The sequence below is a fragment of the Oncorhynchus mykiss genome, chromosome 16, assembly GCF_057628025.1.
Source record: "Oncorhynchus mykiss isolate SJ-2025 chromosome 16, ASM5762802v1, whole genome shotgun sequence".
Lineage (NCBI taxonomy): Eukaryota > Metazoa > Chordata > Actinopteri > Salmoniformes > Salmonidae > Oncorhynchus > Oncorhynchus mykiss.
The window spans coordinates 40,051,334-40,077,167 of record NC_143037.1 but is presented as its reverse complement, the minus strand read 5'-3'; the positions used below and the strand labels follow the sequence as shown (position 1 = coordinate 40,077,167).

The following is a 25,834-nucleotide window of genomic DNA, read 5'->3' as shown; positions in this document are numbered from 1 at the left end:
AGAAGAAAACAAGCTTTTTAGGAGTGAATGGGCCAACAGGCATAGCCTACAGAAAGTGAAATTTAACAACTGAAAGATAATGCAGTAACTCATTATAATGCAATAACACAAAATGTTCCCCTCATTCATTTGTTATTAAGTCCAGCTGTTTTCTAATTTAACCTTGATCTTTGCTCAGCTCCAGAAGGTCTGCATTTGAGAGTGTTTATTATGAATTGTTATTTCACTGTGTGAAGTTGTTATTTCATCATTCTTATTATTACTGCTGAGCAGCATGACTCCTGAGAGGCACTAAAAAACTGTCAGAAGTGGGATTTGAACCCACGCCTCCATGGGAGACTGAGACCTGAACGCAGCGCCTTAGACCGCTCGGCCATCCTGACTACAGCACAGTAACTGGGTATCGGGTTAAAGTGTATGCGGTAAAAGTAGAAATATGAACAACGCTCTAAAATCACCACAGAGACCAGAACAAATATGCACGATACTGACTTGCACTTTCAATAGTCATTTGTTTTTATAAATTAAAAAGTCCAGTCATTGATTTAACCTCAATATGGCCTTCAATGGGAAAGAGTAGTAAATCGTCATTGAATGAGCGCTAAACTGGCATCAGAATATGGCCATTCTGATATAAATGATAAAATTCCTCAGATAAGACTGAAAAAGTGTCTGGAAATATCAGCAACCATCAGGGTAAGAGTGACAACAGGTCCACATGGGGGAAATCCTTACAAATGGCTTAATGAGTCATTTCAACGCAATCGTGTTATTATTTATTTTTAGGGTTTAACAAGGCAGCTCACCTGTGACTTGACATTAGATGCGGCGACTTTGATTACCCTGCAGACGATATTTTTGTTCTTCCCGCCAATACAATCCACTGACAACGACCGACGAGTTCTGCGTTCCGAGATTATTTTTGTTATTTGCCTGTTTGGGGCCCGCCTGTGAAATTGCGCGATTCTTGCAATTCTCTTTCAGCCTCTCATCAACTAGCTGTTTTTGCAGAATATTAAAAATACGATAGTTATTCACTACTCATATTAACTAGGTGTCATTTACGTTACCTTAAGTCATTTATTTTTCAACTGGATTTTACAAAGGTGCATGACATGCAGGCGCTAAAAAATTGTCAGGAGGGGGTTTCAAACCATGCCTATAGGGGAGTCTGCGACCTGAATGACTTAATGGTTATTTTCAATGCAATCAAGTTTTTCTTTTTCTTTTAGGGTTTAACAAGGTTTCTCACCTGTTACCTGTGGCTTGACTTTAGATGTGGCCAGTTCGATTACCCTGCAGCCTAAGAGTGTCTTCAGAATATGGCCAATTTGACATGAATTTAAAAATGCCTCAGATAGGACCAAAAAAGTGTCTGGAGCTTCCCGTCAGGGTAAGAGTGACAACAGGTTTCCACATGTCAAAATGGGGGAAATCTTAGCAAATGGCTTCATGGTTATTCATGAGAATCGTGTTGTTGTATTGTTGAGTGTATCATGGGATCTCACCTGAAATCTGTGGCTTGACTACAAACCTGTAACCTATGCTACTGTGGCCTATAGAGCTAGAAAGCTGGATAACCAGGTGTGTAAAGGTGTGAAGCTTGGCTTGCAGTCCTATCCCAAATGGACAACTAATCCCTATGTACTTGCGGAGATCTGAGAGGATGCGATTGGTATAAGAAACACGACTAAACTTCAACCTCCGGAGGGGTCAAAAAAATGCATTTTCATTGTCGGCAGGATTTGAACCTGCGCTGGAAGATCCTAATGCATTTCTAGTCCATCGCCTTAACCACTCGGCCACGACAACGTCGACAGAAGAAAACAGGCTTGTTAGGAGTGTATGGGCCAACAGGCATAGCCTACAGAAAGTGAAATTTAACAACTGAAAGATAATGCAGTAACTCATTACAATGCAATAACACAAAATGTTCCCCTCATTCATTTGTGATTAAGTCCAGCTGTTTTCTTATTTAACCTTGATCTTTGCTCAGCTCCAGAAGGTCTGCATTTGAGAGTGTTTATTATGAATTGTTATTTCACTGTGTGAAGTTGTTATTTCATCATTCTTATTATTACTGCTGAGCAGCATGACTCCTGAGAGGCACTAAAAAACTGTCAGAAGTGGGATTTGAACCCACGCCTCCATAGGAGACTGCGACCTAAACGCAGCGCCTTAGACCGCTCGGCCATCCTGACTACAGCACAGTAACTGGGTATCGGGTTAAAGTGTATGCGGTAAAAGTAGAAATATGAACAACGCTCTAAAATCACCACAGAGACCAGAACAACTATGCACGATACTGACTTGCACTTTCAATAGTCATTTGTTTTTATAAATTAAAAAGTCCAGTCATTGATTTAACCTCAATATGGCCTTCAATGGGAAAGAGTAGTAAATCGTCATTGAATGAGCGCTAAACTGGCATCAGAATATGGCCATTCTGATATAAATGATAAAATTCCTCAGATAAGACTGAAAAAGTGTCTGGAAATATCAGCAACCATCAGGGTAAGAGTGACAACAGGTCCACATGGGGGAAATCCTTACAAATGGCTTAATGAGTCATTTCAACGCAATCGTGTTATTATTTATTTTTAGGGTTTAACAAGGCAGCTCACCTGTGACTTGACATTAGATGCGGCGACTTTGATTACCCTGCAGACGATATTTTTGTTCTTCCCGCCAATACAATCCACTGACAACGACCGACGAGTTCTGCGTTCCAAGATTATTTTTGTTATTTGCCTGTTTGGGGCCCGCCTGTGAAATTGCGCGATTCTTGCAATTCTCTTTCAGCCTCTCATCAACTAGCTGTTTTTGCAGAATATTAAAAATACGATAGTTATTCACTACTCATATTAACTAGGTGTCATTTACGTTACCTTAAGTCATTTATTTTTCAACTGGATTTTACAAAGGTGCATGACATGCAGGCGCTAAAAAGTTGTCAGGAGGGGGTTTCAAACCATGCCTATAGGGGAGTCTGCGACCTGAATGACTTAATGGTTATTTTCAATGCAATCAAGTTTTTTCTTTTTCTTTTAGGGTTTAACAAGGTTTCTCACCTGTTACCTGTGGCTTGACTTTAGATGTGGCCAGTTGGATTACCCTGCAGCCTAAGAGTGTCTTCAGAATATGGCCAATTTGACATGAATTTAAAAATGCCTCAGTTAGGACCAAAAAAGTGTCTGGAGCTTCCCGTCAGGGTAAGAGTGACAACAGGTTTCCACATGTCAAAATGGGGGAAATCTTAGCAAATGGCTTCATGGTTATTCATGAGAATCGTGTTGTTGTATTGTTGAGTGTATCATGGGATCTCTCCTGAAATCTGTGGCTTGACTACAAACCTGTAACCTATGCTACTGTGGCCTATAGAGCTAGAAGGCTGGATAACCAGGTGTGTAAAGGTGTGAAGTGGTATAGATGGCCTGCAGTCCTATCCCAAATGGACAACTAATCCCTATGTACTTGCGGAGATCTGAGAGGATGCGATTGGTATAAGAAACACGACTAAACTTCAACCTCCGGAGGGGTCAAAAAAATGCATTTTCGTTGTCGGCAGGATTTGAACCTGCGCAGGAAGATCCTAATGGATTTCTAGTCCATCGCCTTAACCACTCGGCCACGACAACGTTGACAGATGAAAACAGGCTTGTTAGGAGTGAATGGGCCAACAGGCATAGCCTACAGAAAGTGAAATTTAACAACTGAAAGATAATGCAGTAACTCATTATAATGCAATAACACAAAATGTTCCCCTCATTCATTTGTTATTAAGTCCAGCTGTTTTCTTATTTAACCTTGATCTTTGCTCAGCTCCAGAAGGTCTGCATTTGAGAGTGTTTATTATGAATTGTTATTTCACTGTGTGAACTAAAAAACTGTCAGAAGTGGGATTTGAACCCACGCCTCCATGGGAGACTGCAACCTGAACGCAGCGCCTTAGACCGCTCGGCCATCCTGACTACAGCACAGTAACTGGGTATCGGGTTAAAGTGTATGCGGTAAAAGTAGAAATATGAACAACGCTCTAAAATCACCACAGAGACCAGAACAACAATGCACGATACTGACTTGCACTTTCAATAGTCATTTGTTTTTATAAATTAAAAAGTCCAGTCATTGATTTAACCTCAATATGGCCTTCAATGGGAAAGAGTAGTAAATCGTCATTGAATGAGCGCTAAACTGGCATCAGAATATGGCCATTCTGATATAAATGATAAAATTCCTCAGATAAGACTGAAAAAGTGTCTGGAAATATCAGCAACCATCAGGGTAAGAGTGAAAACAGGTCCACATGGGGGAAATCCTTACAAATGGCTTAATGGGTCATTTCAACGCAATCGTGTTATTATTTATTTTTAGGGTTTAACAAGGCAGCTCACCTGTGACTTGACATTAGATGCGGCGACTTCGATTACTCTGCAGACGATATTTTTGTTCTTCCCGCCAATACAATCCACTGACAACGACCGACGAGTTCTGCGTTCCGAGGTTATTTTTGTTATTTGCCTGTTTGGGGCCCGCCTGTGAAATTGCGCGATTCTTGCAATTCTCTTTCAGCCTCTCATCAACTAGCTGTTTTTGCAGAATATTAAAAATACGATAGTTATTCACTACTCATATTAACTAGGTGTCATTTACGTTACCTTAAGTCATTTATTTTTCAACTGGATTTTACAAAGGTGCATGACATGCAGGCGCTAAAAAGTTGTCAGGAGGGGGTTTCAAACCATGCCTATAGGGGAGTCTGCGACCTGAATGACTTAATGGTTATTTTCAATGCAATCAAGTTTTTTATTTTTCTTTTAGGGTTTAACAAGGTTTCTCACCTGTTACCTGTGGCTTGACTTTAGATGTGGCCAGTTCGATTACCCTGCAGCCTAAGAGTGTCTTCAGAATATGGCCAATTTGACATTAATTTAAAAATGCCTCAGTTAGGACCAAAAAAGTGTCTGGAGCTTCCCGTCAGGGTAAGAGTGACAACAGGTTTCCACATGTCAAAATGGGGGAAATCTTAGCAAATGGCTTCATGGTTATTCATGAGAATCGTGTTGTTGTATTGTTGAGTGTATCATGGGATCTCACCTGAAATCTGTGGCTTGACTACAAACCTGTAACCTATGCTACTGTGGCCTATAGAGCTAGAAGGCTGGATAACCAGGTGTGTAAAGGTGTGAAGTGGGACAGATGGCCTGCAGTCCTATCCCAAATGGACAACTAATCCATATGTACTTGCGGAGATCTGAGAGGATGCGATTGGTATAAGAAACACGACTAAACTTCAACCTCCGGAGGGGTCAAAAAAATGCATTTTCGTTGTCGGCAGGATTTGAACCTACGCAGGAAGATCCTAATGGATTTCTAGTCCATCGCCTTAACCACTCGGCCACGACAACGTTGACAGAAGAAAACAGGCTTGTTAGGAGTGAATGGGCCAACAGGCATAGCCTACAGAAAGTGAAATTTAACAACTGAAAGATAATGCAGTAACTCATTATAATGCAATAACACAAAATGTTCCCCTCATTCATTTGTTATTAAGTCCAGCTGTTTTCTTATTTAACCTTGATCTTTGCTCAGCTCCAGAAGGTCTGCATTTGAGAGTGTTTATTATGAATTGTTATTTCACTGTGTGAACTAAAAAACTGTCAGAAGTGGGATTTGAACCCACGCCTCCATGGGAGACTGCAACCTGAACGCAGCGCCTTAGACCGCTCGGCCATCCTGACTACAGCACAGTAACTGGGTATCGGGTTAAAGTGTATGCGGTAAAAGTAGAAATATGAACAACGCTCTAAAATCACCACAGAGACCAGAACAACAATGCACGATACTGACTTGCACTTTCAATAGTCATTTGTTTTTATAAATTAAAAAGTCCAGTCATTGATTTAACCTCAATATGGCCATCAATGGGAAAGAGTAGTAAATCGTCATTGAATGAGCGCTAAACTGGCATCAGAATATGGCCATTCTGATATAAATGATAAAATTCCTCAGATAAGACTGAAAAAGTGTCTGGAAATATCAGCAACCATCAGGGTAAGAGTGAAAACAGGTCCACATGGGGGAAATCCTTACAAATGGCTTAATGGGTCATTTCAACGCAATCGTGTTATTATTTATTTTTAGGGTTTAACAAGGCAGCTCACCTGTGACTTGACATTAGATGCGGCGACTTCGATTACCCTGCAGACGATATTTTTGTTCTTCCCGCCAATACAATCCACTGACAACGACCGACGAGTTCTGCGTTCCGAGGTTATTTTTGTTATTTGCCTGTTTGGGGCCCGCCTGTGAAATTGCGCGATTCTTGCAATTCTCTTTCAGCCTCTCATCAACTAGCTGTTTTTGCAGAATATTAAAAATACGATAGTTATTCACTACTCATATTAACTAGGTGTCATTTACGTTACCTTAAGTCATTTATTTTTCAACTGGATTTTACAAAGGTGCATGACATGCAGGCGCTAAAAAGTTGTCAGGAGGGGGTTTCAAACCATGCCTATAGGGGAGTCTGCGACCTGAATGACTTAATGGTTATTTTCAATGCAATCAAGTTTTTTATTTTTCTTTTAGGGTTTAACAAGGTTTCTCACCTGTTACCTGTGGCTTGACTTTAGATGTGGCCAGTTCGATTACCCTGCAGCCTAAGAGTGTCTTCAGAATATGGCCAATTTGACATTAATTTAAAAATGCCTCAGTTAGGACCAAAAAAGTGTCTGGAGCTTCCCGTCAGGGTAAGAGTGACAACAAGTTTCCACATGTCAAAATGGGGGAAATCTTAGCAAATGGCTTCATGGTTATTCATGAGAATCGTGTTGTTGTATTGTTGAGTGTATCATGGGATCTCACCTGAAATCTGTGGCTTGACTACAAACCTGTAACCTATGCTACTGTGGCCTATAGAGCTAGAAGGCTGGATAACCAGGTGTGTAAAGGTGTGAAGTGGGACAGATGGCCTGCAGTCCTATCCCAAATGGACAACTAATCCATATGTACTTGCGGAGATCTGAGAGGATGCGATTGGTATAAGAAACACGACTAAACTTCAACCTCCGGAGGGGTCAAAAAAATGCATTTTCGTTGTCGGCAGGATTTGAACCTGCGCAGGAAGATCCTAATGGATTTCTAGTCCATCGCCTTAACCACTCGGCCACGACAACATTGACAGATGAAAACAGGCTTGTTAGGAGTGAATGGGCCAACAGGCATAGCCTACAGAAAGTGAAATTTAACAACTGAAAGATAATGCAGTAACTCATTATAATGCAATAACACAAAATGTTCCCCTCATTCATTTGTTATTAAGTCCAGCTGTTTTCTTATTTAACCTTGATCTTTGCTCAGCTCCAGAAGGTCTGCATTTGAGAGTGTTTATTATGAATTGTTATTTCACTGTGTGAAGTTGTTATTTCATCATTCTTATTATTACTGATGAGCAGCATGACTCCTGAGAGGCACTAAAAAAATGTCAGAAGTGGGATTTGAACCCACGCCTCCATGGGAGACTGCGACCTGAACGCAGCGCCTTAGACCGCTCGGCCATCCTGACTACAGCACAGTAACTGGGTATCGGGTTAAAGTGTATGCGGTAAAAGTAGAAATATGAACAACGCTCTAAAATCACCACAGAGACCAGAACAACTATGCACGATACTGACTTGCACTTTCAATAGTCATTTGTTTTTATAAATTAAAAAGTCCAGTCATTGATTTAACCTCAATATGGCCTTCAATGGGAAAGAGTAGTAAATCGTCATTGAATGAGCGCTAAACTGGCATCAGAATATGGCCATTCTGATATAAATGATAAAATTCCTCAGATAAGACTGAAAAAGTGTCTGGAAATATCAGCAACCATCAGGGTAAGAGTGACAACAGGTCCACATGGGGGAAATCCTTACAAATGGCTTAATGAGTCATTTCAACGCAATCGTGTTATTATTTATTTTTAGGGTTTAACAAGGCAGCTCACCTGTGACTTGACATTAGATGCGGCGACTTTGATTACCCTGCAGACAATATTTTTGTTCTTCCCGCCAATACAATCCACTGACAACGACCGACGAGTTCTGCGTTCCGAGATTATTTTAGTTATTTGCCTGTTTGGGGCCCGCCTGTGAAATTGCGCGATTCTTGCAATTCTCTTTCAGCCTCTCATCAACTAGCTGTTTTTGCAGAATATTAAAAATACGATAGTTATTCACTACTCATATTAACTAGGTGTCATTTACGTTACCTTAAGTCATTTATTTTTCAACTGGATTTTACAAAGGTGCATGACATGCAGGCGCTAAAAAGTTGTCAGGAGGGGGTTTCAAACCATGCCTATAGGGGAGTCTGCGACCTGAATGACTTAATGGTTATTTTCAATGCAATCAAGTTTTTTCTTTTTCTTTTAGGGTTTAACAAGGTTTCTCACCTGTTACCTGTGGCTTGACTTTAGATGTGGCCAGTTCGATTACCCTGCAGACTATAAGAGTGTCTTCAGAATATGGCCAATTTGACATGAATTTAAAAATGCCTAAGATAGGACCAAAAAAGTGTCTGGAGCTTCCCGTCAGGGTAAGAGTGACAACAGGTTTCCACATGTCAAAATGGGGGAAATCTTAGCAAATGGCTTCATGGTTATTCATGAGAATCGTGTTGTTGTATTGTTGAGTGTATCATGGGATCTCACCTGAAATCTGTGGCTTGACTACAAACCTGTAACCTATGCTACTGTGGCCTATAGAGCTAGAAGGCTGGATAACCAGGTGTGTAAAGGTGTGAAGTGGGACAGATGGCCTGCAGTCCTATCCCAAATGGACAACTAATCCATATGTACTTGCGGAGATCTGAGAGGATGCGATTGGTATAAGAAACACGACTAAACTTCAACCTCCGGAGGGGTCAAAAAAATGCATTTTTGTTGTCGGCAGGATTTGAACCTACGCAGGAAGATCCTAATGGATTTCTAGTCCATCGCCTTAACCACTCGGCCACGACAACGTTGACAGAAGAAAACAGGCTTGTTAGGAGTGAATGGGCCAACAGGCATAGCCTACAGAAAGTGAAATTTAACAACTGAAAGATAATGCAGTAACTCATTATAATGCAATAACACAAAATGTTCCCCTCATTCATTTGTTATTAAGTCCAGCTGTTTTCTTATTTAACCTTGATCTTTGCTCAGCTCCAGAAGGTCTGCATTTGAGAGTGTTTATTATGAATTGTTATTTCACTGTGTGAAGTTGTTATTTCATCATTCTTATTATTACTGATGAGCAGCATGACTCCTGAGAGGCACTAAAAAAATGTCAGAAGTGGGATTTGAACCCACGCCTCCATGGGAGACTGCGACCTGAACGCAGCGCCTTAGACCGCTCGGCCATCCTGACTACAGCACAGTAACTGGGTATCGGGTTAAAGTGTATGCGGTAAAAGTAGAAATATGAACAACGCTCTAAAATCACCACAGAGACCAGAACAACTATGCACGATACTGACTTGCACTTTCAATAGTCATTTGTTTTTATAAATTAAAAAGTCCAGTCATTGATTTAACCTCAATATGGCCTTCAATGGGAAAGAGTAGTAAATCGTCATTGAATGAGCGCTAAACTGGCATCAGAATATGGCCATTCTGATATAAATGATAAAATTCCTCAGATAAGACTGAAAAAGTGTCTGGAAATATCAGCAACCATCAGGGTAAGAGTGACAACAGGTCCACATGGGGGAAATCCTTACAAATGGCTTAATGAGTCATTTCAACGCAATCGTGTTATTATTTATTTTTAGGGTTTAACAAGGCAGCTCACCTGTGACTTGACATTAGATGCGGCGACTTTGATTACCCTGCAGACAATATTTTTGTTCTTCCCGCCAATACAATCCACTGACAACGACCGACGAGTTCTGCGTTCCGAGATTATTTTAGTTATTTGCCTGTTTGGGGCCCGCCTGTGAAATTGCGCGATTCTTGCAATTCTCTTTCAGCCTCTCATCAACTAGCTGTTTTTGCAGAATATTAAAAATACGATAGTTATTCACTACTCATATTAACTAGGTGTCATTTACGTTACCTTAAGTCATTTATTTTTCAACTGGATTTTACAAAGGTGCATGACATGCAGGCGCTAAAAAGTTGTCAGGAGGGGGTTTCAAACCATGCCTATAGGGGAGTCTGCGACCTGAATGACTTAATGGTTATTTTCAATGCAATCAAGTTTTTTCTTTTTCTTTTAGGGTTTAACAAGGTTTCTCACCTGTTACCTGTGGCTTGACTTTAGATGTGGCCAGTTCGATTACCCTGCAGACTATAAGAGTGTCTTCAGAATATGGCCAATTTGACATGAATTTAAAAATGCCTAAGATAGGACCAAAAAAGTGTCTGGAGCTTCCCGTCAGGGTAAGAGTGACAACAGGTTTCCACATGTCAAAATGGGGGAAATCTTAGCAAATGGCTTCATGGTTATTCATGAGAATCGTGTTGTTGTATTGTTGAGTGTATCATGGGATCTCACCTGAAATCTGTGGCTTGACTACAAACCTGTAACCTATGCTACTGTGGCCTATAGAGCTAGAAGGCTGGATAACCAGGTGTGTAAAGGTGTGAAGTGGGACAGATGGCCTGCAGTCCTATCCCAAATGGACAACTAATCCATATGTACTTGCGGAGATCTGAGAGGATGCGATTGGTATAAGAAACACGACTAAACTTCAACCTCCGGAGGGGTCAAAAAAATGCATTTTCGTTGTCGGCAGGATTTGAACCTGCGCAGGAAGATCCTAATGGATTTCTAGTCCATCGCCTTAACCACTCGGCCACGACAACGTTGACAGATGAAAACAGGCTTGTTAGGAGTGAATGGGCCAACAGGCATAGCCTACAGAAAGTGAAATTTAACAACTGAAAGATAATGCAGTAACTCATTATAATGCAATAACACAAAATGTTCCCCTCATTCATTTGTTATTAAGTCCAGCTGTTTTCTTATTTAACCTTGATCTTTGCTCAGCTCCAGAAGGTCTGCATTTGAGAGTGTTTATTATGAATTGTTATTTCACTGTGTGAACTAAAAAACTGTCAGAAGTGGGATTTGAACCCACGCCTCCATGGGAGACTGCAACCTGAACGCAGCGCCTTAGACCGCTCGGCCATCCTGACTACAGCACAGTAACTGGGTATCGGGTTAAAGTGTATGCGGTAAAAGTAGAAATATGAACAACGCTCTAAAATCACCACAGAGACCAGAACAACAATGCACGATACTGACTTGCACTTTCAATAGTCATTTGTTTTTATAAATTAAAAAGTCCAGTCATTGATTTAACCTCAATATGGCCTTCAATGGGAAAGAGTAGTAAATCGTCATTGAATGAGCGCTAAACTGGCATCAGAATATGGCCATTCTGATATAAATGATAAAATTCCTCAGATAAGACTGAAAAAGTGTCTGGAAATATCAGCAACCATCAGGGTAAGAGTGAAAACAGGTCCACATGGGGGAAATCCTTACAAATGGCTTAATGGGTCATTTCAACGCAATCGTGTTATTATTTATTTTTAGGGTTTAACAAGGCAGCTCACCTGTGACTTGACATTAGATGCGGCGACTTCGATTACCCTGCAGACGATATTTTTGTTCTTCCCGCCAATACAATCCACTGACAACGACCGACGAGTTCTGCGTTCCGAGGTTATTTTTGTTATTTGCCTGTTTGGGGCCCGCCTGTGAAATTGCGCGATTCTTGCAATTCTCTTTCAGCCTCTCATCAACTAGCTGTTTTTGCAGAATATTAAAAATACGATAGTTATTCACTACTCATATTAACTAGGTGTCATTTACGTTACCTTAAGTCATTTATTTTTCAACTGGATTTTACAAAGGTGCATGACATGCAGGCGCTAAAAAGTTGTCAGGAGGGGGTTTCAAACCATGCCTATAGGGGAGTCTGCGACCTGAATGACTTAATGGTTATTTTCAATGCAATCAAGTTTTTTCTTTTTCTTTTAGGGTTTAACAAGGTTTCTCACCTGTTACCTGTGGCTTGACTTTAGATGTGGCCAGTTCGATTACCCTGCAGCCTAAGAGTGTCTTCAGAATATGGCCAATTTGACATTAATTTAAAAATGCCTCAGTTAGGACCAAAAAAGTGTCTGGAGCTTCCCGTCAGGGTAAGAGTGACAACAGGTTTCCACATGTCAAAATGGGGGAAATCTTAGCAAATGGCTTCATGGTTATTCATGAGAATCGTGTTGTTGTATTGTTGAGTGTATCATGGGATCTCACCTGAAATCTGTGGCTTGACTACAAACCTGTAACCTATGCTACTGTGGCCTATAGAGCTAGAAGGCTGGATAACCAGGTGTGTAAAGGTGTGAAGTGGGACAGATGGCCTGCAGTCCTATCCCAAATGGACAACTAATCCATATGTACTTGCGGAGATCTGAGAGGATGCGATTGGTATAAGAAACACGACTAAACTTCAACCTCCGGAGGGGTCAAAAAAATGCATTTTTGTTGTCGGCAGGATTTGAACCTACGCAGGAAGATCCTAATGGATTTCTAGTCCATCGCCTTAACCACTCGGCCACGACAACGTTGACAGAAGAAAACAGGCTTGTTAGGAGTGAATGGGCCAACAGGCATAGCCTACAGAAAGTGAAATTTAACAACTGAAAGATAATGCAGTAACTCATTATAATGCAATAACACAAAATGTTCCCCTCATTCATTTGTTATTAAGTCCAGCTGTTTTCTTATTTAACCTTGATCTTTGCTCAGCTCCAGAAGGTCTGCATTTGAGAGTGTTTATTATGAATTGTTATTTCACTGTGTGAAGTTGTTATTTCATCATTCTTATTATTACTGATGAGCAGCATGACTCCTGAGAGGCACTAAAAAAATGTCAGAAGTGGGATTTGAACCCACGCCTCCATGGGAGACTGCGACCTGAACGCAGCGCCTTAGACCGCTCGGCCATCCTGACTACAGCACAGTAACTGGGTATCGGGTTAAAGTGTATGCGGTAAAAGTAGAAATATGAACAACGCTCTAAAATCACCACAGAGACCAGAACAACTATGCACGATACTGACTTGCACTTTCAATAGTCATTTGTTTTTATAAATTAAAAAGTCCAGTCATTGATTTAACCTCAATATGGCCTTCAATGGGAAAGAGTAGTAAATCGTCATTGAATGAGCGCTAAACTGGCATCAGAATATGGCCATTCTGATATAAATGATAAAATTCCTCAGATAAGACTGAAAAAGTGTCTGGAAATATCAGCAACCATCAGGGTAAGAGTGACAACAGGTCCACATGGGGGAAATCCTTACAAATGGCTTAATGAGTCATTTCAACGCAATCGTGTTATTATTTATTTTTAGGGTTTAACAAGGCAGCTCACCTGTGACTTGACATTAGATGCGGCGACTTTGATTACCCTGCAGACAATATTTTTGTTCTTCCCGCCAATACAATCCACTGACAACGACCGACGAGTTCTGCGTTCCGAGATTATTTTAGTTATTTGCCTGTTTGGGGCCCGCCTGTGAAATTGCGCGATTCTTGCAATTCTCTTTCAGCCTCTCATCAACTAGCTGTTTTTGCAGAATATTAAAAATACGATAGTTATTCACTACTCATATTAACTAGGTGTCATTTACGTTACCTTAAGTCATTTATTTTTCAACTGGATTTTACAAAGGTGCATGACATGCAGGCGCTAAAAAGTTGTCAGGAGGGGGTTTCAAACCATGCCTATAGGGGAGTCTGCGACCTGAATGACTTAATGGTTATTTTCAATGCAATCGAGTTTTTTCTTTTTCTTTTAGGGTTTAACAAGGTTTCTCACCTGTTACCTGTGGCTTGACTTTAGATGTGGCCAGTTCGATTACCCTGCAGACTATAAGAGTGTCTTCAGAATATGGCCAATTTGACATGAATTTAAAAATGCCTAAGATAGGACCAAAAAAGTGTCTGGAGCTTCCCGTCAGGGTAAGAGTGACAACAGGTTTCCACATGTCAAAATGGGGGAAATCTTAGCAAATGGCTTCATGGTTATTCATGAGAATCGTGTTGTTGTATTGTTGAGTGTATCATGGGATCTCACCTGAAATCTGTGGCTTGACTACAAACCTGTAACCTATGCTACTGTGGCCTATAGAGCTAGAAGGCTGGATAACCAGGTGTGTAAAGGTGTGAAGTGGGACAGATGGCCTGCAGTCCTATCCCAAATGGACAACTAATCCCTATGTACTTGCGGAGATCTGAGAGGATGCGATTGGTATAAGAAACACGACTAAACTTCAACCTCCGGAGGGGTCAAAAAAATACATTTTCGTTGTCAGCAGGATTTGAAACTGCGCAGGAAGATCCTAATGGATTTCTAGTCCATCGCCTTAACCACTCGGCCACGATAACGTTGACAGAAGAAAACAAGCTTGTTAGGAGTGAATGGGCCAACAGGCATAGCCTACAGAAAGTGAAATTTAACAACTGAAAGATAATGCAGTAACTCATTATAATGCAATAACACAAAATGTTCCCCTCATTCATTTGTTATTAAGTCCAGCTGTTTTCTTATTTAACATTGATCTTTGCTCAGCTCCAGAAGGTCTGCATTTGAGAGTGTTTATTATGAATTGTTATTTCACTGTGTGAAGTTGTTATTTCATCATTCTTATTATTACTGCTGAGCAGCATGACTCCTGAGAGGCACTAAAAGACTGTCAGAAGTGGGATTTGAACCCACGCCTCCATGGGAGACTGCGACCTGAACGCAGCGCCTTAGACCGCTCGGCCATCCTGACTACAGCACAGTAACCGGGTACCGGGTTAAAGTGTATGCGGTAAAAGTAGAAATATGAACAACGCTCTAAAATCACCACAGAGACCAGAACAACTATGCACGATACTGACTTGCACTTTCAATAGTCATTTGTTTTTATAAATTAAAAAGTCCAGTCATTGATTTAACCTCAATATGGCCTTCAATGGGAAAGAGTAGTAAATCGTCATTGAATGAGCGCTAAACTGGCATCAGAATATGGCCATTCTGATATAAATGATAAAATTCCTCAGATAAGACTGAAAAAGTGTCTGGAAATATCAGCAACCATCAGGGTAAGAGTGACAACAGGTCCACATGGGGGAAATCCTTACAAATGGCTTAATGAGTCATTTCAACGCAATCGTGTTATTATTTATTTTTAGGGTTTAACAAGGCAGCTCACCTGTGACTTGACATTAGATGCGGCGACTTTGATTACCCTGCAGACGATATTTTTGTTCTTCCCGCCAATACAATCCACTGACAACGACCGACGAGTTCTGCGTTCCGAGATTATTTTTGTTATTTGCCTGTTTGGGGCCTGCCTGTGAAATTGCGCGATTCTTGCAATTCTCTTTCAGCCTCTCATCAACTAGCTGTTTTTGCCGAATATTAAAAATATGATAGTTATTCACTACTCATATTAACTAGGTGTCATTTACGTTACCTTAAGTCATTTATTTTTCAACTGGATTTTACAAAGGTGCATGACATGCAGGCGCTAAAAAGTTGTCAGGAGGGGGTTTCAAACCATGCCTATAGGGGAGTCTGCGACCTGAATGACTTAATGGTTATTTTCAATGCAATCAAGTTTTTTCTTTTTCTTTTAGGGTTTAACAAGGTTTCTCACCTGTTACCTGTGGCTTGACTTTAGATGTGGCCAGTTCGATTACCCTGCAGACTATAAGAGTGTCTTCAGAATATGGCCAATTTGACATGAATTTAAAAATGCCTCAGATAGGACCAAAAAAGTGTCTGGAGCTTCCCGTCAGGGTAAGAGTGACAACAGGTTTCCACATGTCAAAATGGGGGAAATCTTAGCAAATGGCTTCATGGTTATTCATGAGAATCGTGTTGTTGTATTGTTGAGTGTATCATGGGATCTCACCTGAAATCTGTGGCTTGACTACAAACCTGTAACCTATGCAACTGTGGCCTATAGAGCTAGAAGGCTGGATAACCAGGTGTGTAAAGGTGTGAAGTGGGATAGATGGCCTGCAGTCCTATCCCAAATGGACAACTAATCCCTATGTACTTGCGGAGATCTGAGAGGATGCGATTGGTATAAGAAACACGACTAAACTTCAACCTCCGGAGGGGTCAAAAAAATGCATTTTCGTTGTCGGCAGGATTTGAACCTGCGCAGGATGATCCTAATGGATTTCTAGTCCATCGCCTTAACCACTCGGCCACGACAACTTTGACAGAAAAAAACAGGCTTGTTAGGAGTGAATGGGCCAACAGGCATAGCCTACAGCGAGTGAAATTTAACAACTGATTAACAACTGATTAACTCATTATAATGCAACATGGAACACAAAATGTTCCCCTCATTCATTTGTTATTAAGTCCAGCTGTTTTCTTATTTAACCTTGATCTTTGCTCAGCTCCAGAAGGTCTGCATTTGAGAGTGTTTATTATGAATTGTTATTTCACTGTGTGAAATTGTTATTTCATCATTCTTATTATTACTGCTGAGCAGCATGACTCCTGAGAGGCACTAGAAAACTGTCAGAAGTGGGATTTGAACCCTCGCCTCCATGGGAGACTGCAACCTGAACGCAGCGCCTTAGACCGCTCGGCCATCCTGACTACAGCACAGTAACTGGGTATCGGGTTAAAGTGTATGCGGTAAAAGTAGAAATATGAACAACGCTCTAAAATCACCACAGAGACCAGAACAACTATGCACGATACTGACTTGCACTTTCAATAGTCATTTGTTTTTATAAATTAAAAAGTCCAGTCATTGATTTAACCTCAATATGGCCTTCAATGGGAAAGAGTAGTAAATCGTCATTGAATGAGCGCTAAACTGGCATCAGAATATGGCCATTCTGATATAAATGATAAAATTCCTTAGATAAGACTGAAAAAGTGTCTGGAAATATCAGCAACCATCAGGGTAAGAGTGACAACAGGTCCACATGGGGGAAATCCTTACAAATGGCTTAATGGGTCATTTCAACGCAATCGTGTTATTATTTATTTTTAGGGTTTAACAAGGCAGCTCACCTGTGACTTGACATTAGATGCGGCGACTTCGATTATCCTGCAGACTATATTTTTGTTCTTCCCGCCAATACAATCCACTGACAACGACCGACGAGTTCTGCGTTCCGAGATTATTTTTGTTTTTTGCCTGTTTGGGGCCCGCCTGTGAAATTGCGCGATTCTTGCAATTCTCTTTCAGCCTCTCATCAACTACCTGTTTTTGCAGAATATTAAAAATACGATAGTTATTCACTACTCATATTAACTAGGTGTCATTTACGTTACCTTAAGTCATTTATTTTTCAACTGGATTTTACAAAGGTGCATGACATGCAGGCGCTAAAAAGTTGTCAGGAGGGGGTTTCAAACCATGCCTATAGGGGAGTCTGCGACCTGAATGACTTAATGGTTATTTTCAATGCAATCAAGTTTTTTCTTTTTCTTTTAGGGTTTAACAAGGTTTCTCACCTGTTACCTGTGGCTTGACTTTAGATGTGGCCAGTTGGATTACCCTGCAGACTATAAGAGTGTCTTCAGAATATGGCCAATTTGACATGAATTTAAAAATGCCTCAGATAGGACCAAAAAAGTGTCTGGAGCTTCCCGTCAGGGTAAGAGTGACAACAGGTTTCCACATGTCAAAATGGGGGAAATCTTAGCAAATGGCTTCATGGTTATTCATGAGAATCGTGTTGTTGTATTGTTGAGTGTATCATGGGATCTCACCTGAAATCTGTGGCTTGACTACAAACCTGTAACCTATGCTACTGTGGCCTATAGAGCTAGAAGGCTGGATAACCAGGTGTGTAAAGGTGTGAAGTGGGATAGATGGCCTGCAGTCCTATCCCAAATGGACAACTAATCCCTATGTACTTGCGGAGATCTGAGAGGATGCGATTGGTATAAGAAACACGACTAAACTTCAACCTCCGGAGGGGTCAAAAAAATGAATTTTCATTGTCGGCAGGATTTGAACCTGCGCTGGAAGATCCTAATGGATTTCTAGTCCATCGCCTTAACCACTCGGCCACGACAACGTCGACAGAAGAAAACAGGCTTGTTAGGAGTGAATGGGCCAACAGGCATAGCCTACAGAAAGTGAAATTTAACAACTGAAAGATAATGCAGTAACTCATTATAATGCAATAACACAAAATGTTCCCCTCATTCATTTGTTATTAAGTCCAGCTGTTTTCTTATTTAACCTTGATCTTTGCTCAGCTGCAGAAGGTCTGCATTTGAGAGTGTTTATTATGAATTGTTATTTCACTGTGTGAAGTTGTTATTTCATCATTCTTATTATTACTGCTGAGCAGCATGACTCCTGAGAGGCACTAAAAAACTGTCAGAAGTGGGATTTGAATCCACGCCTCCATGGGAGACTGCGAACTGAACGCAACGCCTTAGACCGCTCGGCCATCCTGACTACAGCACAGTAACTGGGTATCGGGTTAAAGTGTATGCGGTAAAAGTAGAAATATGAACAACGCTCTAAAATCACCACAGAGACCAGAACAACTATGCACGATACTGACTTGCACTTTCAATAGTCATTTGTTTTTATAAATTAAAAAGTCCAGTCATTGATTTAACCTCAATATGGCCTTCAATGGGAAAGAGTAGTAAATCGTCATTGAATGAGCGCTAAACTGGCATCAGAATATGGCCATTCTGATATAAATGATAAAATTCCTCAGATAAGACTGAAAAAGTATCTGGAAATATCAGCAACCATCAGGGTAAGAGTGACAACAGGTCCACATGGGGGAAATCCTTACAAATGGCTTAATGAGTCATTTCAACGCAATCGTGTTATTATTTATTTTTAGGGTTTAACAAGGCAGCTCACCTGTGACTTGACATTAGATGCGGCGACTTTGATTACCCTGCAGACGATATTTTTGTTCTTCCCGCCAATACAATCCACTGACAACGACCGACGAGTTCTGCGTTCCGAGATTATTTTTGTTATTTGCCTGTTTGGGGCCCACCTGTGAAATTGCGCGATTCTTGCAATTCTCTTTCAGCCTCTCATCAACTAGCTGTTTTTGCAGAATATTAAAAATACGATAGTTATTCACTACTCATATTAACTAGGTGTCATTTAAGTTACCTTAAGTCATTTATTTTTCAACTGGATTTTACAAAGGTGCATGACATGCAGGCGCTAAAAAATTGTCAGGAGGGGGTTTCAAACCATGCCTATAGGGGAGTCTGCGACCTGAATGACTTAATGGTTATTTTCAATGCAATCAAGTTTTTTTCTTTTTCTTTTAGGGTTTAACAAGGTTTCTCACCTGTTACCTGTGGCTTGACTTTAGATGTGGCCAGTTCGATTACCCTGCAGCCTAAGAGTGTCTTCAGAATATGGCCAATTTGACATGAATTTAAAAATGCCTCAGATATGACCAAAAAAGTGTCTGGAGCTTCCCGTCAGGGTAAGAGTGACAACAGGTTTCCACATGTCAAAATGGGGGAAATCTTAGCAAATGGCTTCATGGTTATTCATGAGAATCGTGTTGTTGTATTGTTGAGTGTATCATGGGATCTCACCTGAAATCTGTGGCTTGACTACAAACCTGTAACCTATGCTACTGTGGCCTATAGAGCTAGAAGGCTGGATAACCAGGTGTGTAAAGGTGTGAAGTGGGATAGATGGCCTGCAGTCCTATCCCAAATGGACAACTAATCCCTATGTACTTGCGGAGATCTGAGAGGATGCGATTGGTATAAGAAACACGACTAAACTTCAACCTCCGGAGGGGTCAAAAAAATGCATTTTCATTGTCGGCAGGATTTGAACCTGCGCTGGAAGATCCTAATGGATTTCTAGTCCATCGCCTTAACCACTCGGCCACGACAACGTCGACAGAAGAAAACAGGCTTGTTAGGAGTGAATGGGCCAACAGGCATAGCCTACAGAAAGTGAAATTTAACAACTGAAAGATAATGCAGTAACTCATTATAATGCAATAACACAAAATGTTCCCCTCATTCATTTGTTATTAAGTCCAGCTGTTTTCTTATTTAACCTTGATCTTTGCTCAGCTGCAGAAGGTCTGCATTTGAGAGTGTTTATTATGAATTGTTATTTCACTGTGTGAAGTTGTTATTTCATCATTCTTATTATTACTGCTGAGCAGCATGACTCCTGAGAGGCACTAAAAAGCTGTCAGAAGTGGGATTTGAACCCACGCCTCCATGGGAGACTGCGACCTGAACGCAGCACCTTAGACCGCTCGGCCATCCTGACTACAGCACAGTAACTGGGTATCGGGTTAAAGTGTATGCGGTAAAAGTAGAAATATGAACAACGCTCTAAAATCACCACAGAGACCAGAACAACTATGCACGATACTGACTTGCACTTTCAATAGTCATTTGTTTTTATAAATTAAAAAGTCCAGTCATTGATTTAACCTCAATATGGCCTTCAATGGGAAAGAGTAGTAAATCGTCATTGAATGAGCGCTAAACTGGCATCAGAATATGGCCATTCTGATATAAATGATAAAATTCCTCAGATAAGACTGAAAAAGTATCTGGAAATATCAGCAACCATCAGGGTAAGAGTGACAACAGGTCCACATGGGGGAAATCCTTACAAATGGCTTAATGAGTCATTTCAACGCAATCGTGTTATTATTTATTTTTAGGGTTTAACAAGGCAGCTCACCTGTGACTTGACATTAGATGCGGCGACTTTGATTACCCTGCAGACGATATTTTTGTTCTTCCCGCCAATACAATCCACTGACAACGACCGACGAGTTCTGCGTTCCGAGATTATTTTTGTTATTTGCCTGTTTGGGGCCCACCTGTGAAATTGCGCGATTCTTGCAATTCTCTTTCAGCCTCTCATCAACTAGCTGTTTTTGCAGAATATTAAAAATACGATAGTTATTCACTACTCATATTAACTAGGTGTCATTTACGTTACCTTAAGTCATTTATTTTTCAACTGGATTTTACAAAGGTGCATGACATGCAGGCGCTAAAAAATTGTCAGGAGGGGGTTTCAAACCATGCCTATAGGGGAGTCTGCGACCTGAATGACTTAATGGTTATTTTCAATGCAATCAAGTTTTTTCTTTTTCTTTTAGGGTTTAACAAGGTTTCTCACCTGTTACCTGTGGCTTGACTTTAGATGTGGCCAGTTGGATTACCCTGCAGACTATAAGAGTGTCTTCAGAATATGGCCAATTTGACATGAATTTAAAAATGCCTCAGATAGGACCAAAAAAGTGTCTGGAGCTTCCCGTCAGGGTAAGAGTGACAACAGGTTTCCACATGTCAAAATGGGGGAAATCTTAGCAAATGGCTTCATGGTTATTCATGAGAATCGTGTTGTTGTATTGTTGAGTGTATCATGGGATCTCACCTGAAATCTGTGGCTTGACTACAAACCTGTAACCTATGCTACTGTGGCCTATAGAGCTAGAAGGCTGGATAACCAGGTGTGTAAAGGTGTGAAGTGGGATAGATGGCCTGCAGTCCTATCCCAAATGGACAACTAATCCCTATGTACTTGCGGAGATCTGAGAGGATGCGATTGGTATAAGAAACACGACTAAACTTCAACCTCCGGAGGGGTCAAAAAAATGAATTTTCATTGTCGGCAGGATTTGAACCTGCGCTGGAAGATCCTAATGGATTTCTAGTCCATCGCCTTAACCACTCGGCCACGACAACGTCAACAGAAGAAAACAGGCTTGTTAGGAGTGAATGGGCCAACAGGCATAGCCTACAGAAAGTGAAATTTAACAACTGAAAGATAATGCAGTAACTCATTATAATGCAATAACACAAAATGTTCCCCTCATTCATTTGTTATTAAGTCCAGCTGTTTTCTTATTTAACCTTGATCTTTGCTCAGCTGCAGAAGGTCTGCATTTGAGAGTGTTTATTATGAATTGTTATTTCACTGTGTGAAGTTGTTATTTCATCATTCTTATTATTACTGCTGAGCAGCATGACTCCTGAGAGGCACTAAAAAACTGTCAGAAGTGGGATTTGAATCCACGCCTCCATGGGAGACTGCGAACTGAACGCAACGCCTTAGACCACTCGGCCATCCTGACTACAGCACAGTAACTGGGTATCGGGTTAAAGTGTATGCGGTAAAAGTAGAAATATGAACAACGCTCTAAAATCACCACAGAGACCAGAACAACTATGCACGATACTGACTTGCACTTTCAATAGTCATTTGTTTTTATAAATTAAAAAGTCCAGTCATTGATTTAACCTCAATATGGCCTTCAATGGGAAAGAGTAGTAAATCGTCATTGAATGAGCGCTAAACTGGCATCAGAATATGGCCATTCTGATATAAATGATAAAATTCCTCAGATAAGACTGAAAAAGTATCTGGAAATATCAGCAACCATCAGGGTAAGAGTGACAACAGGTCCACATGGGGGAAATCCTTACAAATGGCTTAATGAGTCATTTCAACGCAATCGTGTTATTATTTATTTTTAGGGTTTAACAAGGCAGCTCACCTGTGACTTGACATTAGATGCGGCGACTTTGATTACCCTGCAGACGATATTTTTGTTCTTCCCGCCAATACAATCCACTGACAACGACCGACGAGTTCTGCGTTCCGAGATTATTTTTGTTATTTGCCTGTTTGGGGCCCACCTGTGAAATTGCGCGATTCTTGCAATTCTCTTTCAGCCTCTCATCAACTAGCTGTTTTTGCAGAATATTAAAAATACGATAGTTATTCACTACTCATATTAACTAGGTGTCATTTACGTTACCTTAAGTCATTTATTTTTCAACTGGATTTTACAAAGGTGCATGACATGCAGGCGCTAAAAAATTGTCAGGAGGGGGTTTCAAACCATGCCTATAGGGGAGTCTGCGACCTGAATGACTTAATGGTTATTTTCAATGCAATCAAGTTTTTTCTTTTTCTTTTAGGGTTTAACAAGGTTTCTCACCTGTTACCTGTGGCTTGACTTTAGATGTGGCCAGTTCGATTACCCTGCAGCCTAAGAGTGTCTTCAGAATATGGCCAATTTGACATGAATTTAAAAATGCCTCAGATAGGACCAAAAAAGTGTCTGGAGCTTCCCGTCAGGGTAAGAGTGACAACAGGTTTCCACATGTCAAAATGGGGGAAATCTTAGCAAATGGCTTAATGGTTATTCATGAGAATCGTGTTGTTGTATTGTTGAGTGTATCATGGGATCTCACCTGAAATCTGTGGCTTGACTACAAACCTGTAACCTATGCTACTGTGGCCTATAGAGCTAGAAGGCTGGATAACCAGGTGTGTAAAGGTGTGAAGTGGGATAGATGGCCTGCAGTCCTATCCCAAATGGACAACTAATCCCTATGTACTTGCGGAGATCTGAGAGGATGTGATTGGTATAAGAAACACGACTAAACTTCAACCTCCGGAGGGGTCAAAAAAATGAATTTTCATTGTCGGCAGGATTTGAACCTGCGCTGGAAGATCCTAATGGATTTCTAGTCCATCGCCTTAACCACTCGGCCACGACAACGTCGACAGAAGAAAACAGGCTTGTTAGGAGTGAATGGGCCAACAGGCATAGCCTACAGAAAGTGAAATTTAACAACTGAAAGATAATGCAGTAACTCATTATAATGCAATAACACAAAATGTTCCCCTCATTCATTTGTTATTAAGTCCAGCTGTTTTCTTATTTAACCTTGATCTTTGCTCAGCTGCAGAAGGTCTGCATTTGAGAGTGTTTATTATGAATTGTTATTTCACTGTGTGAAGTTGTTATTTCATCATTCTTATTATTACTGCTGAGCAGCATGACTCCTGAGAGGCACTAAAAAACTGTCAGAAGTGGGATTTGAATCCACGCCTCCATGGGAGACTGCGAACTGAACGCAACGCCTTAGACCACTCGGCCATCCTGACTACAGCACAGTAACTGGGTATCGGGTTAAAGTGTATGCGGTAAAAGTAGAAATATGAACAACGCTCTAAAATCACCACAGAGACCAGAACAACTATGCACGATACTGACTTGCACTTTCAATAGTCATTTGTTTTTATAAATTAAAAAGTCCAGTCATTGATTTAACCTCAATATGGCCTTCAATGGGAAAGAGTAGTAAATCGTCATTGAATGAGCGCTAAACTGGCATCAGAATATGGCCATTCTGATATAAATGATAAAATTCCTCAGATAAGACTGAAAAAGTATCTGGAAATATCAGCAACCATCAGGGTAAGAGTGACAACAGGTCCACATGGGGGAAATCCTTACAAATGGCTTAATGAGTCATTTCAACGCAATCGTGTTATTATTTATTTTTAGGGTTTAACAAGGCAGCTCACCTGTGACTTGACATTAGATGCGGCGACTTTGATTACCCTGCAGACGATATTTTTGTTCTTCCCGCCAATACAATCCACTGACAACGACCGACGAGTTCTGCGTTCCGAGATTATTTTTGTTATTTGCCTGTTTGGGGCCCACCTGTGAAATTGCGCGATTCTTGCAATTCTCTTTCAGCCTCTCATCAACTAGCTGTTTTTGCAGAATATTAAAAATACGATAGTTATTCACTACTCATATTAACTAGGTGTCATTTACGTTACCTTAAGTCATTTATTTTTCAACTGGATTTTACAAAGGTGCATGACATGCAGGCGCTAAAAAATTGTCAGGAGGGGGTTTCAAACCATGCCTATAGGGGAGTCTGCGACCTGAATGACTTAATGGTTATTTTCAATGCAATCAAGTTTTTTCTTTTTCTTTTAGGGTTTAACAAGGTTTCTCACCTGTTACCTGTGGCTTGACTTTAGATGTGGCCAGTTCGATTACCCTGCAGCCTAAGAGTGTCTTCAGAATATGGCCAATTTGACATGAATTTAAAAATGCCTCAGATAGGACCAAAAAAGTGTCTGGAGCTTCCCGTCAGGGTAAGAGTGACAACAGGTTTCCACATGTCAAAATGGGGGAAATCTTAGCAAATGGCTTCATGGTTATTCATGAGAATCGTGTTGTTGTATTGTTGAGTGTATCATGGGATCTCACCTGAAATCTGTGGCTTGACTACAAACCTGTAACCTATGCTACTGTGGCCTATAGAGCTAGAAGGCTGGATAACCAGGTGTGTAAAGGTGTGAAGTGGGATAGATGGCCTGCAGTCCTATCCCAAATGGACAACTAATCCCTATGTACTTGCGGAGATCTGAGAGGATGCGATTGGTATAAGAAACATGACTAAACTTCAATCTCCGGAGGGGTCAAAAAAATGCATTTTCATTGTCGGCAGGATTTGAACCTGCGCAGGAAGATCCTTATGGATTTGTAGTCCATCGCCTTAACCACTCGGCCACGACAACGTTGACAGAAGAAAACAAGCTTGTTAGGAGTGAATGGGCCAACAGGCATAGCCTACAGAAAGTGAAATTTAACAACTGAAAGATAATGCAGTAACTCATTATAATGCAATAACACAAAATGTTCCCCTCATTCATTTGTTATTAAGTACAGCTGTTTTCTTATTTAACCTTGATCTTTGCTCAGCTCCAGAAGGTCTGCATTTGAGAGTGTTTATTATGAATTGTTATTTCACTGTGTGAAGTTGTTATTTCATCATTCTTATTATTACTGCTGAGCAGCATGACTCCTGAGAGGCACTAAAAAACTGTCAGAAGTGGGATTTGAATCCACGCCTCCATGGGAGACTGCGAACTGAACGCAACGCCTTAGACCGCTCGGCCATCCTGACTACAGCACAGTAACTGGGTATCGGGTTAAAGTGTATGCGGTAAAAG

General features: G+C 40.8%; 9 non-coding genes across 9 annotated transcripts; all 9 read right to left on the bottom strand.

Moving 5' to 3' along the window:
• Positions 1 to 2,118: 2,118 nt before the first annotated feature.
• trnal-uag (transfer RNA leucine (anticodon UAG)) lies at positions 2,119 to 2,201 on the bottom strand. The gene has a single exon. It is a non-coding gene; the product is annotated as a tRNA-Leu (tRNA).
• A 1,355-nt stretch (positions 2,202 to 3,556) lies between these two features.
• On the bottom strand, positions 3,557 to 3,638 carry trnas-aga (transfer RNA serine (anticodon AGA)). The gene has a single exon. It is a non-coding gene; the product is annotated as a tRNA-Ser (tRNA).
• A 3,458-nt stretch (positions 3,639 to 7,096) lies between these two features.
• trnas-aga (transfer RNA serine (anticodon AGA)) lies at positions 7,097 to 7,178 on the bottom strand. Its single transcript has one exon. It is a non-coding gene; the product is annotated as a tRNA-Ser (tRNA).
• A 306-nt stretch (positions 7,179 to 7,484) lies between these two features.
• On the bottom strand, positions 7,485 to 7,567 carry trnal-cag (transfer RNA leucine (anticodon CAG)). Its single transcript has one exon. It is a non-coding gene; the product is annotated as a tRNA-Leu (tRNA).
• A 1,745-nt stretch (positions 7,568 to 9,312) lies between these two features.
• On the bottom strand, positions 9,313 to 9,395 carry trnal-cag (transfer RNA leucine (anticodon CAG)). Its single transcript has one exon. It is a non-coding gene; the product is annotated as a tRNA-Leu (tRNA).
• A 1,357-nt stretch (positions 9,396 to 10,752) lies between these two features.
• Positions 10,753 to 10,834, bottom strand: trnas-aga (transfer RNA serine (anticodon AGA)). The gene has a single exon. It is a non-coding gene; the product is annotated as a tRNA-Ser (tRNA).
• Positions 10,835 to 12,910: 2,076 nt separating this feature from the next.
• trnal-cag (transfer RNA leucine (anticodon CAG)) lies at positions 12,911 to 12,993 on the bottom strand. The gene has a single exon. It is a non-coding gene; the product is annotated as a tRNA-Leu (tRNA).
• Positions 12,994 to 14,738: 1,745 nt separating this feature from the next.
• trnal-cag (transfer RNA leucine (anticodon CAG)) lies at positions 14,739 to 14,821 on the bottom strand. Its single transcript has one exon. It is a non-coding gene; the product is annotated as a tRNA-Leu (tRNA).
• A 10,496-nt stretch (positions 14,822 to 25,317) lies between these two features.
• trnac-aca (transfer RNA cysteine (anticodon ACA)) lies at positions 25,318 to 25,399 on the bottom strand. Its single transcript has one exon. It is a non-coding gene; the product is annotated as a tRNA-Cys (tRNA).
• Between the last annotated feature and the right edge of the window lie 435 nt (positions 25,400 to 25,834).